We start from the raw sequence: 11,978 nt of genomic DNA, 5'->3' as shown, positions 1-11,978 counted from the left end.
CTAGTTATCTACCTACCTATCTACCATCTACCCATCATACCTATCATATTTACCTGTCTATTTATAGCTTTAATTTATAAGTTAAGTATTTTTGCCTAAAATATTGTTCAAGTTTCTTTTCTCACAATATGTCTTAAAATAACCCATACACATAAATGTTATAATCCATCAATGTCAATTCTCACCTTTATCACTCTCAAACTTACAATTATTTCTTAAATTTAAAGCGTGCTAGGGTCTATTTATCCAAAAGCATAGTTTTAAAGAGAAACAGGCACACAAATGACAGCAGAAATTCTCTCCACCACCTAAACAAACTAGTCTAATATCAGCGTGATACTTATCTCTGCGGGAGATAACAGCTTTGGAAGGGAAATTTCCCAGAAATGAAGACAAGGGAATGGATAAAAAGTACATCAGAGGGTATCTTATCTACATGAGCCCAGAGCCTCATGCCAAGATGTATGTCTGGAGTAATTATAATTTCTGTTCAAAGCCTCCTTAATTGGCATTGCTCAAATCTAGATAATTGACTGGGAGTGTGACCCTGCTCACACTGGTGGACTTGTTCTCCAGAGGAGAGCACTGATAACAGGCTTCTTTGTCATCAAAGGGTGAAGAAATGTGACAATCTGGGAACTGGTTTTAGAGCCCCATCTGCTAAACCAGAGAGAAATCAAGATTTTACAGTTCTATAAATATTTTAGTATATCCCATCATTTATGAACTGTGGCAGCTATCATAAAACGTCCCTGACTTTTGTTACAACTGCATATAAGGCCAGAAAATTGCATCTCGTGGTAAGTCATAAAAACCTAAGTAAAAGCACCGTTCCTTTCAGTATATTCTAAAAATATACAACCTCCCTGTCAGTCCACGGTGGAGTAGTTACCATCCCGGGATGCCTGCTTCTTTCTCTCTCTCCCTCTCTCCCTCTCTCTCTCTCTCTCTCTCTCTCTCTCTCTCTCTCTCTTTTATCTGATCTTACCCTGGTCTTTTCAAGGCCTTTTGTGTTTCAGTATCTTTTTATGTTTCAAAACAGCGGCCATCACCACATAGCAGCTGAAATAGATTTCAGTTTGTCCTAACACACTGTAAACAAGGGACATTTGGAGGATGGTCCTGCTGTCATACAATCAGCCTTCATTTTCTTTGACCCGGTGTCTAGCGGCTGAAGATGTGTGTCTCGTTTGTCTCCAGTGAGCTGCTTTACTATAACGATAAAAGGAGTTTAATTAAGAGGTGGTTGGCAGATTTATGAGGGAGCCATTCCAAAAGAACTATAGAAAAATAGACACAAAGCTGAACTTGACATTGATCTTGAAGCAGGGTGTGTGAATGATTTTGTCCTACTCCATATACTTTTTTTTTTTTTTAGTATTAGATGACACATCTGATCTGTTGTCTCTTGAATGTGTTTTCATCCTCTTAATGGCTCCAGAAACAGGCAACAACTGTGAGGTCAAAGCATGATTCAGTTGGGACAAAGTGTTCACATTAACACCATTTAGCCCAGCAGCAGAATGCTTCTCTTCTTAGCATGTGACAAATGGATAAGTTACAAAGACAGCAAAGCAACAGATTTCAGGACTCAATTTGTAGAAACCTGAATGCATGTACAGTTAGACTCTCAGTGTATTCCGCTATGTATAACATTTTATGTTTCTTGAGAATTAGACAAGCTTTTTGTTTCTTCTCTCCCTCTATTCCTTTCCATACCTCCTTCTTGCTTTCCCTTTTTTTTCTCTCCACTCACTCTCCCAAAAGCCATTGTTGATAGAATCCAGTGCCTAGCTTACACTAAGCTTGGACTCTTCTGAGCTACACCCCTTGCTCATGCTTGGTTTCTTACAGACAGACCAATGTGTGATTCTCATTGCCCAAATTCTACTTGAGAATATGTCATCCAAATCAAATGTTTCTTTCTCAGCTTGTGTTTTAATGTGATTTCCAATCACCTAAAATCTGCCTTTCTACTTCTATTTTCTACCCTATAAATAAGCCTTTCTCACTCACAGGGAGTAAAGTCCTCCTAATACTTGAAATAGGAATGTGGGCATGAGACAATATGAAGCAGATTTATTGCTTATGAAGGTGGTTTAAGCACACCCTCGTTCATGATGGATTGCTTGTGTGATCCTGCTCGCAGACTAAAGAGGTATAAATAGAGTAGCACCCTGGATTTTCTTCCTGTACTCTAGAAAGCACAGATTTGACCTGAGAAAACCCTTTCAGACTCAGACAAGCTCAGGGGAGGATGAAGGCAAAGCACCCCAGGGAAACATGGATGCATCAGGGTAGCTGCACAGATCTGATTATGCTGCCAATGTGGGCAGCTCCAGCCACGAGCAGACATCTTACTCCTGAATATTTCCTGGCAGTGACGAGGAGGAAATGAAGATTTCCAATAAAATGCTGTAACTTGGAAGGGTTGACCCAAAGCTTTCTGGATGTCCTGACCTATTAAACTACATTTATATGCTACAGAGCCAAAATATGGTAAGCCGCAGAAATAGGACTTATCTTGACTATCAAAGGTCTACAGTAATTTATAATATTATTTAAAAGTCCTGGAAGACTTGTCTCTTGCTAGGAAGGGAAAGTTCATTCATTATTTCAAGCTCTTGGGTTTTTTTTCTGCCAAATGGCAAAGACAACACACATACTATTTTGTATACCGTCTGGGCCTACCCAGAGTAGTCAAATCAAAATATATAAGGCAATGGAATTCTTAACTACAACCTAACACAGAGAAAGAATTCAATAAGCCCCAGTTTTGATTATCATTTTGCTTAGCCCATAGTAGGTATTCAGTGGATTTTGCTTGAATTTGACTTGAAGATACATGTATCTGTTATAAAGGATTTGCTTCTACTCCTTGCAAACAAAACTCACTGGAGGAATGTCCGCTGGGTCGGACTGTGTAAGGATACATGAGTGGATGTCAGCTGCAGTACTACATGCCCTCTGGTATGTGCTTTACAGACTTCTTATATGAATGCTTCTAATTTGGCACTCCCCCACCTATTGGTTAAGACCTTTGATTTCCCAGATCTGAATTTAACTTATTTGTAGCCACAAATGTAACAGAATCTAAAAACATGGGGTTTGTGTCCAAACTCAAACAACGAAAGAAAAAAAAAAAAAAAAGGCACCTTACTGAAGAAACTGAAGAGCCAGTATTGTGTCAATGTTCCGTCACACTAGAAAAAGAACAGTATAGATGTTGAGGGAATAAAAGGAGGGACAGTCAGCACACCTTTTGTTTAAGCATTCTGGAACACTTCTTGACTTCTTGAAGGCTTGTGATGTGTGCGTGTTGTAAGGGTTCTGGTCAGAAGTCAACAGTTAACGTGGCTTTTCTGTCTACCCTAAAACCTGGTGCGGAATCCACAGGGAACTATACAAGTGGCTGTAGTGTACTTCCATGCCACCAGAGAGGATTTTCATCTGCCCCCCACTCAAGCTAACAGAAAAGTATTACAAGAACTGTGTCCCAGTACCTGGAAGTAGTAAAAAAAGACATGCCATTTCAAAGTGCCAAAAAGGGTCCAATGATTATTTTAAGCTGAACTCACTTAAGGAAATAGAACTTCAGAAGGGGTCTTTGCTGCTGTGTTCTCTATATGTATCAAACAAGAAAGGCTGTCATCATATACAAAGAATGAAAAATACCCCTGGTCTCCAGGCCCTAGTCATTGCTTGAACCCTAAGCTGGGGCTGCAGAACCCAAATAAATGAATTCTAAAGAAACCTAGTCCTCTAGCTCTATGCCTCTAAATTTCTCTTACAACCTTCAAAAATCACTGTTTTAGGCTGGAGAGATGGCTCAGAGGTTAAGAGCACTGGCTGTTCTTCCTAAAGATTCTGAGATCAATTCCCAGCAACCACATGGTGGCTAACAACCATCTCTAATGAGATCTGGTGCCCTCTTCTGGCATGCAAGTACACATGCAGACAAAACACTGAATGATTAATTAATTAATTAATTAACTAATTAATTAATTATTAATCACTACCTTAGTCCAAGTAGCCATTATCCTTGCAGTCCTTCAGAGATTCCTTATACTTTGTCTGTAATATTTAAAGGCAACATGCTCTGCACATTTCTTCAGACTCCACCCCCACCTAGGAAAATCTCCATATACATTCAAAATGAATAACATCAATATTTCCTCTTCTTAGTCAGCTCTTGTAATGAATCGGGTTCACAGATCCAGCCAGGGAGCCACAGGAACTTGGTGACAAAGAGGGTGTCTCTCTTCTTTAACTCTGTCTCATTTGTGAAGACAAGCATCACCAGAGACCTTTATTTTCTTCGGCTTCGGCTGAGGTCTTGCTAATTCACCAGGGAGCAACCATAAGGAGAGGGTAGAAGTCATAAGTAAATTTTAGATGTAGGACAGTGGGTCTCATGATGTGACCCTTTAATACAGTTCCTCAGGCTATGGCGACCCTAACCATAAAATTATTTCCATTGCTACTTCATAGCTGTAATTTTGCTATTGTCCTGAACCATAATGTAAATATCTCATATGCAGGATAGCTGATATGCAACCCCTGTGAAAGGGTTAGTTGACCCCCAGAGGGGTCTTGGCCTATAGGTTGAGAACCCCTATCAAGAAGTTTCCCACCTTTAGAGAAACAGCTGAGTACCATTTGTTCTTCAAGAGATTTTATTGTGTGGTGTGTATTGAGCAGATGCCCTCCTGACTGCTGTTAGGCTCTGGGTTCCACCATCCCATGAGAGATTTCCCTACAGTAAATTATCTCCTTGAATGGGCCAAGTATATTCACAGCTTCTAAAGGAAAACACATTTTAAAATTACCGAGAGTTTCTTCAGTCCTGGAATACAGACTCAATGAGCACCATAGCAATTGTGACCGTGGAAAATATGACCTCATCCTTTTGAACCACAAGGAAGAGCAGACTCCAATAAAGACAATGAATCTGGTAGAACCAAACATCAAATGAACATAAATGAAAGATAAGACATCACAAGACTGACAGGGAGGAGGTAGAAAAAAATTCAGAGTAGATCCTGTTAGATTTCTGGAGCTCTCTTTCACATCTGTGGTCTGCTCTGCCTCTAAATTTGAAGCCCTGACAAGACCACATTCTTGGGATAAAGACTTCCCAGCTCCTTGTCTGAGCATCTCAGAGTGTATCACCCCACCTCTGTCTCTTCAGTTGAGAGAGTTTGTAGGCCTGATAGAATAGCCATAGATGGTGGGGATTCATTTCCGAAGCAGGAAGTGGGAGAGCGAGGAAGCACGGGGCTGATACGGTGTCATGGTAACTGAATCCCAGTCTGTGTTTAATCAGTGTGAGTCACAACAGTGAAGGCAGGGTCCCCAAGTTAGTAATCAGCAGCAGAAGGCCACATCAAATGCTTCTCCTGCGCTCGGCTTCCTGCTCTTCATGGTCCCATATACATCTATAGACAGAGTGAAAGACACCGTACACACACTATGCTTTTAAGTCCTTGTTTCAAAGCCACTTGAAGCTTACAGAGTTGCATACTTCACAGCTTCAAAGACAGGACAGGATGCTACTGCTTGCTAGACAAAGTCAGGGACCTTTGTGAATTGAGGTCTGTGACTCCAAAGGCACTGTCAAGCTCCTAGTTCATAATGCTGTATGAGACCTGTGGGAGACCCTGGCATCTCCTCTCATCCACGTCTGGGGTTTTCCTGGCTTAGGGGGCAATCTCCTTCAGGGAAGTTATCACCTTCCTCCATATTTTAAGGGTGCTCTAACGCAACTTTGAGTTTTCGAAGTCTGCGCTGGGAACCATTATGTGACTACTCTGTGTAGGAAGCCCCCTTCTGTAAGGGCAGCAAGGCATTTGCAATGGTTAGTCTTCATTGTCAAGCTTAGTCACCATTGGAGATGCACCTTGGGGATGTATCTCTGAGGGTATTTCCAGAAAGGTTTAACTGAGAAAGAGGAAACACCTTGAATGTGGGTGTGGTCATCAACTGGAATGAAAAGGAGAAGGCAAGCTGAGAACTGGCATTTCAACTGTTTCCTGACAGCCCACGGTGCAACGTGAAGGCTGCTTGCCCTTCATGCTGCCGTGTCTTCTCCATGATGGACTGTGTGTCTGAAACTGTGAACCAGAATGAACCTCTGCTCCCTTAGGTTGTCTCTTGTCAGGTATTCAGCCACGGCACAGAGAAGTTGAGCCAGCACAGGGTTGCTCTGTATCACCAAACACTGCCTCTTACACCAAGGATAAGGCGAACTGCTAGGTCAGCTCTGTGACACAAAACCCTATCTAGAGTTACTTTCCAAATGGAAAATACATGGAATAAATGGGCTATTAGCTTATGTCAATAGTGGAGTACTTGCCTGGCATGCATGAAGCCTTGCCTTTATTTTTTGCACGTCAAAAAGTAAAAATGAAGACAGTCAGCGTGACAATGAGCAGGTTATGTTTCCGCTCTAAGAGAAAATCTACAATCACATCAATTTATTAGAGCAAGGATGGATTTGCAATAATATTGTCCAAATCTCCTACTCTCACTTTATTTAGTCAAGCTGGCACATGTAGTATATGGGAACAAAACCATATATTTTAAAATTATGCTTTTCATTACTTGATTTCTTATTTGAGAATTGAGTAAGTAGAATTTGAAAATTGATTTTAATTCGATTTTCAGGATGAATTGATGTAAGTCACAGATTTGGCCATATTCATTTAGCATCACAGTGATTTCCCTTAATCATAGCAAAAAAAAAAAAAATCAATGTTGGCTCAGTCTTGTTCACTCTTTCCTAATAATGGTAGACAATGCCCAACATGTATTCAGTGTGAAACTACTTGAGGTAGATATGATGAGATGCAGTTAGAGCAGCTTTATTTTCTTCCCTGCTTGGTTGCCTCATCACCATAACAAAGTTTTCCCAACAGATCTGAGTCAATTTTCAATCAAATGTGCGAATAGACCCTTTGAGTGATTTGTGACAAGTCACCCAGAAACTCCAGATCAGCAAGGAGATTTTGTTCACTCTGGGGAACAGATGTTCTTTTCTGCTTTGGGAACAACCCATTTTGGAGGATGACTGCCAAAGCCGGCATATAATAAAGCATATTTTGACCTTGTCTGTCCACTTACTCTTTTTATACAACAAAATGTTCTAACATATCTTCACTCAGAACCTCAGATTTAGTACTTTGCTCAGTACTTTGGGAATCAGTATTTTACTCAGTACATCAGTATAGAGTACGCCACTCAGTACTTTGGGGAGCATCAACATGTTGGATTGAGGAAAGCAACTGCTCTCCTAATTGCATTCAGAGGAGTTAGGATAAAGTCCCAACACTCTGGAAGGAGTCCACAGAATCCTGTTTCTACTGGTGATAGGAAGGCCTTATTTCAAAGCCAGACAGAGAAGGTTTTTCTCGAGGTCTATTTTTCAAAACAACGCCTGATACATCCTCAGAAATCATAGATTGAAGGGGGATATTAGAGAAAAAAAAAAGAAGTTTTCTTTGTTCATTCCAATTTGTTCTCTGCTTGTAATTCCTCTTTTCATTGCAGGCTTTAATGGGAAACGGTCCTGTTCTCCCATGAAACAATAAACTGTCTGCACACCATAAAACATGGAAAGAAAAGAACATTACAGCAAAGGATTTTAGGTTAAGGTATTGGCTTTGCTGTTCTGGAAAAAAAAAAAGACCCTATATAATGCTGTGTTCAGAAAACTTCTGCTCTTGTTTGTGAACTCTTCAGTGGCCCTTCATGCTGTTCACAGCATCCAAGTAAAGGATCCCCCGGCGGCAGTAACGACCTGCAGTGCTTTGCTCTGGGCTAAGACTGGCATAGTTACCTCCTTGAGACATAATTTAGTTGAGTCATGATTTAATTTCTTTTTAAGGTTGGAGCTCAAAGGCCTCAAATAATCTTCGTGCCTGTGGCCCATGTCCTGTGAACGCAGACTCCAGGAAAACCGGAAAACCAAGAAACAGGCACCACACTCTTCTAATAAAACTTCCGTCGGATACCCCTGAGAAGCTTGCTCTGCATCTGCTTCTTCCAGCGGGTACCTTTAACCCTTACGATCCTGATCCAATATCGAAATATAAAATAAGCACCCAGCTACCAACAAGTTTATCGCGTCTTCTCTGATTGGTTCTGGTGCATAAGAATGAAGCTTCACGTTGAGAATTCCATAGGAAAAGGAACTGATTGATCGCTAGCGGTCACTCATGCAGCCATGGCCATAAGATGCACGCTTGGGGTTTCGTACCTCACTGTCTCAGTGTAAACTTGTTATCAGTGCTTTGGCCTGAGACTAAATGATTGCCAATCTGTGTGTCCTCAGACGGTGCCCCGGACTTTGAGAACATCTTTCCCACTCGGACAAGCCTGTGGTTTTATTTAAACAAATTCTTCTTCCCCAGTTCCCTACAGAGTAGCTGTTGTACCCTTTTGTTCCACCCACCACAAGAAGCGTTTGTCTGCGGCACAGAGGCCCGAGCTGCTTCTTGCCTCCTGGAGACTGGGCAAACTCCACCGGCTCTGTCTCTGCTTTTTCCTGACATGCAGCAAGCTAATGAATCCCATCATCTAACAGGAAAATAATTAGGTGGTAAAAAAAGAAAACATCCAATTGTTCCTTTGTGTAGGAAGTTGACAGTTTCCAGACATGGAGATCTCCGACGGGAAACTGGAACAGGAGGTCAAGGGATTTGACACTGGAAAGAACAGATCGCTTTTCGATTCACAGGTGACAGCTCCCATGAGAGTCTGAGCATTTACACCCAAAACTTTGAACCTGCCATTCCTTCTGAAGTACATTCTCCCACAGTATAAAAGCTCTTAGGAAGAAAGCAGCATTTGAAAATGCTATTTGTAGTGTGAGGTTTATTATAATGTAAAGGTAAGTTATGGTTCGAAAATAACATATTATATTGCAGAAGGAATGTAGAATTCAATTCCTTGGTTTAAATTCTTTTCTTATGTAGTTAATGGATCAGGAAAATGTGATGATATTCCCCTTTGCATTCTAGGTCTGCCTTGATATCTTTACATCTTAAAGAGAGAGGATTCTATACATTTCAATAAACAACTGCTACTTTAGTGGACATGAAAAGCAAGAAAATAAATTCTGACATTATAATATTCAATCACCATAAATTATAAATTATAAATACACTCTAATTTTGAAAAGTGAACGTCCTGAATAAATTAATAGAATGGTACAACAAAAAGTAAAAGAATTAAATTTACTCTGTTATTTCTTTCTTCTCTAACTCAAAGCTAAATGAGTCTATGAATCAGCTTTTCATGGGAAAGAGGTATATGCAGTATTAGACCTTCAACTCAACACAGAAATGTGGGGAGAACTTTGAGATTAAGATTCCTGAGGGCCAGTCAGACAGCTGAGTCAGCAAAGACACTTGCGCACAAGCCTGTGGCCTGAGTTCAAGGCCCCAAGCACACCAAAAGGTAGAAGAAGAGAACTGACTCCACAAAATTGCCGTAATCCCTGCATGGGTGCCTGAGCAAACACAAACCACGAACACACATGATGCACACACAAAATAATAATAAATGAAGGTTTTAAATGTCGTATCTTCATTTCCTACATAATATCTAAATTGCATATTATTTAAATTGCAACACAATATTAATGGTTTTATAAAAACGAGAAAGGATTTATCATAAAGTTAAACATGGGATGTTTCATCTTACTTCAATCATTCTGATTTTCCTTCATCGCTTTACCACACTAACTTTATTCCTGAACAATTATAAAAATTCAAAACAAAACACCCATCACTGAGCTGAAAAACATTGGGTTGTTAAACCTGCATTATCTTTCAGCTACTTATGCCTTAGGCCAGTTAGCACCTCCACACCCAATAGAAGCAAAGTGAGACTTGGTCAACTTTCTGCTTATTTCCTGGGATACTAAAACATCATTTCTAACACACACAATGAACATACACTCGAAACGCGACACACTTCCCGTTCCACTGTTGCACTCTATGCTTTTAGCACCACCTAGGGAGCCATCTTCAACGAGTGCGGTCTCAGTTTTTATGTACAACTGATAGACAACAAACATTTGAATATATACACAAATCGTAACTCTCCAGATGAATAGAATATCATAAAGCAAACGGCTCTTGGAGCCAGCAGTCCAAGGAAGAAACAAACAGACTCAACAGTTCTGAGAACACTTCCGCACTGTAATTTTCCCAAAGGAAACCCTTGCCCCGAATCCTAAGAAATGAAATAAATTGCTCTTGCCTGCTTACTGGGGATTATTCAAGTAAAATAACTCGTTTTGTATGCATTCCCTAGAATATCTTTCCTAACATGCGTTTCTGTTGCACACAACGCTAATACTCTGCAGCATTCCACTGACAAGGTACAAAACTGCTTATTTTTCCGTTCTACTTTTGAGTTGTTCTCTCTTTGGACTAATCAAAATAGTGCCAGCCTGGTCTATTATATAAATGCCTTGAGTGTGCATTTGGGGTGATTTGAACACATAAACATGGGCTAGATGGCCAGGAACTCTGAGGGGTTCCTCACTCTGTCTCCCTCTCATGATGGGAGTACTAGGGTTACAGATATGAGCTATTGTTCCGGGATTTACGTAAGTTTTTGGTGATCTGAACTCACGTCCTCCTGTTTACATCTCAAACACGTTACTCACAGAGCCATTTCGTAAGATACATATGAGGATTCTGAATCATTTGTTTCATATTTTCTCTCTAATATCATTGAGGATCTAAAATAAATTTATAGACAGCATTCGAAGTATTATGATACAAAATGTTTCTGTCTGATCAATAATTGTGCATTTTTGTCTACTACATTAATGTTTGAGCAAAGAAGTAAGCCTTGACATTAGCATATTCAGATTGTTTCAGCACAAATTAACATGAAAAGTTGGAGCCAATGTTCCATATCAGGGAGAAATTCAATATGTTTGTGAGATTTAACTTTTTAAAGTATTTTTTAGGAAATTAAAGAACTTTAAAAATACATTTAATTTCCATGGAACATATTCAGTGGCTTTCTGAGTTTCAGTTGATACTGAGCCTTAAATATTTTTTTTTCTTTTCTTTCTCTCCTTCCCTCCTTCCTTCCTTTATTTTTTTTTCAGGCTGTGAAAATAAAACATTTTACAGCAGAAATCGTTTCTCACCTCATGGAAACAGGAAAACAAACTATAGAAAAATGCTGGCCTCCCACAATACCTTTCAAAGCATGCCCCCAGAAGCATAAAACCTCTCACTAGGCACCACTTTCTAACAATGCCAAGTCTAGGAGCAAATCTTTAAAACTTGAACCTCTGGGATCATTTCACATCCAAACTAAGGCAGAACCCATATAGTAAATGAAGTTGCATTAGGTCTGAAGGCATGAAACTGTCGTCTCTAGGACCTGCCCATGGCCAAGACATGCTCCATGCTGAAGCCCCAAAGATGGAATTCTTCTACAACCACAGCTATTCTATTTCACAAAAGTCACGAGGACATCATGCAGAGCACTGGGGAGGAGTGTCCTTTCATTCCATGGCATTTTCGGTGTTGGTGTAGCCTTGGTTATAGACAGTTAATCACATCTACCCTTTCATGGAAAGTCACTATCCTCTGCTGTGAAGAACTCCTAGGCTCTGAGCTTTACTGATTTACATTCCATTATGTCCTGTGAGCAGTCCTAAGTGTTGTGCAGACTGTCATGGGGACACCATCAGGCAAGCAATGGCTCAGGATATCATCACTCATGTTAGCTTCAGCACCGCCATTATACTCCTCCCTGATATTTGCTGTCCTAATGCATCTAATGTGATCTCTCTGTTTCACTATGCATAAGTCTAATGGCAAGTAATCATCATTCTTTCATGTTCTAGTTTGGAGATTTCCTGAGACCTTTGCATACCCTTTGGCTATTTTCCATTAACCTATTATTTTTTCTTGTTGGTTTACCAGAGCCTTTTCTATAATCCA

The sequence above is a fragment of the Psammomys obesus genome, unplaced genomic scaffold (genome assembly GCF_907164565.1).
Source record: "Psammomys obesus unplaced genomic scaffold, mPsaObe1.curated_primary_1811, whole genome shotgun sequence".
NCBI lineage: Eukaryota > Metazoa > Chordata > Mammalia > Rodentia > Muridae > Psammomys > Psammomys obesus.
Note: the sequence above shows the minus strand (reverse complement) of the source record.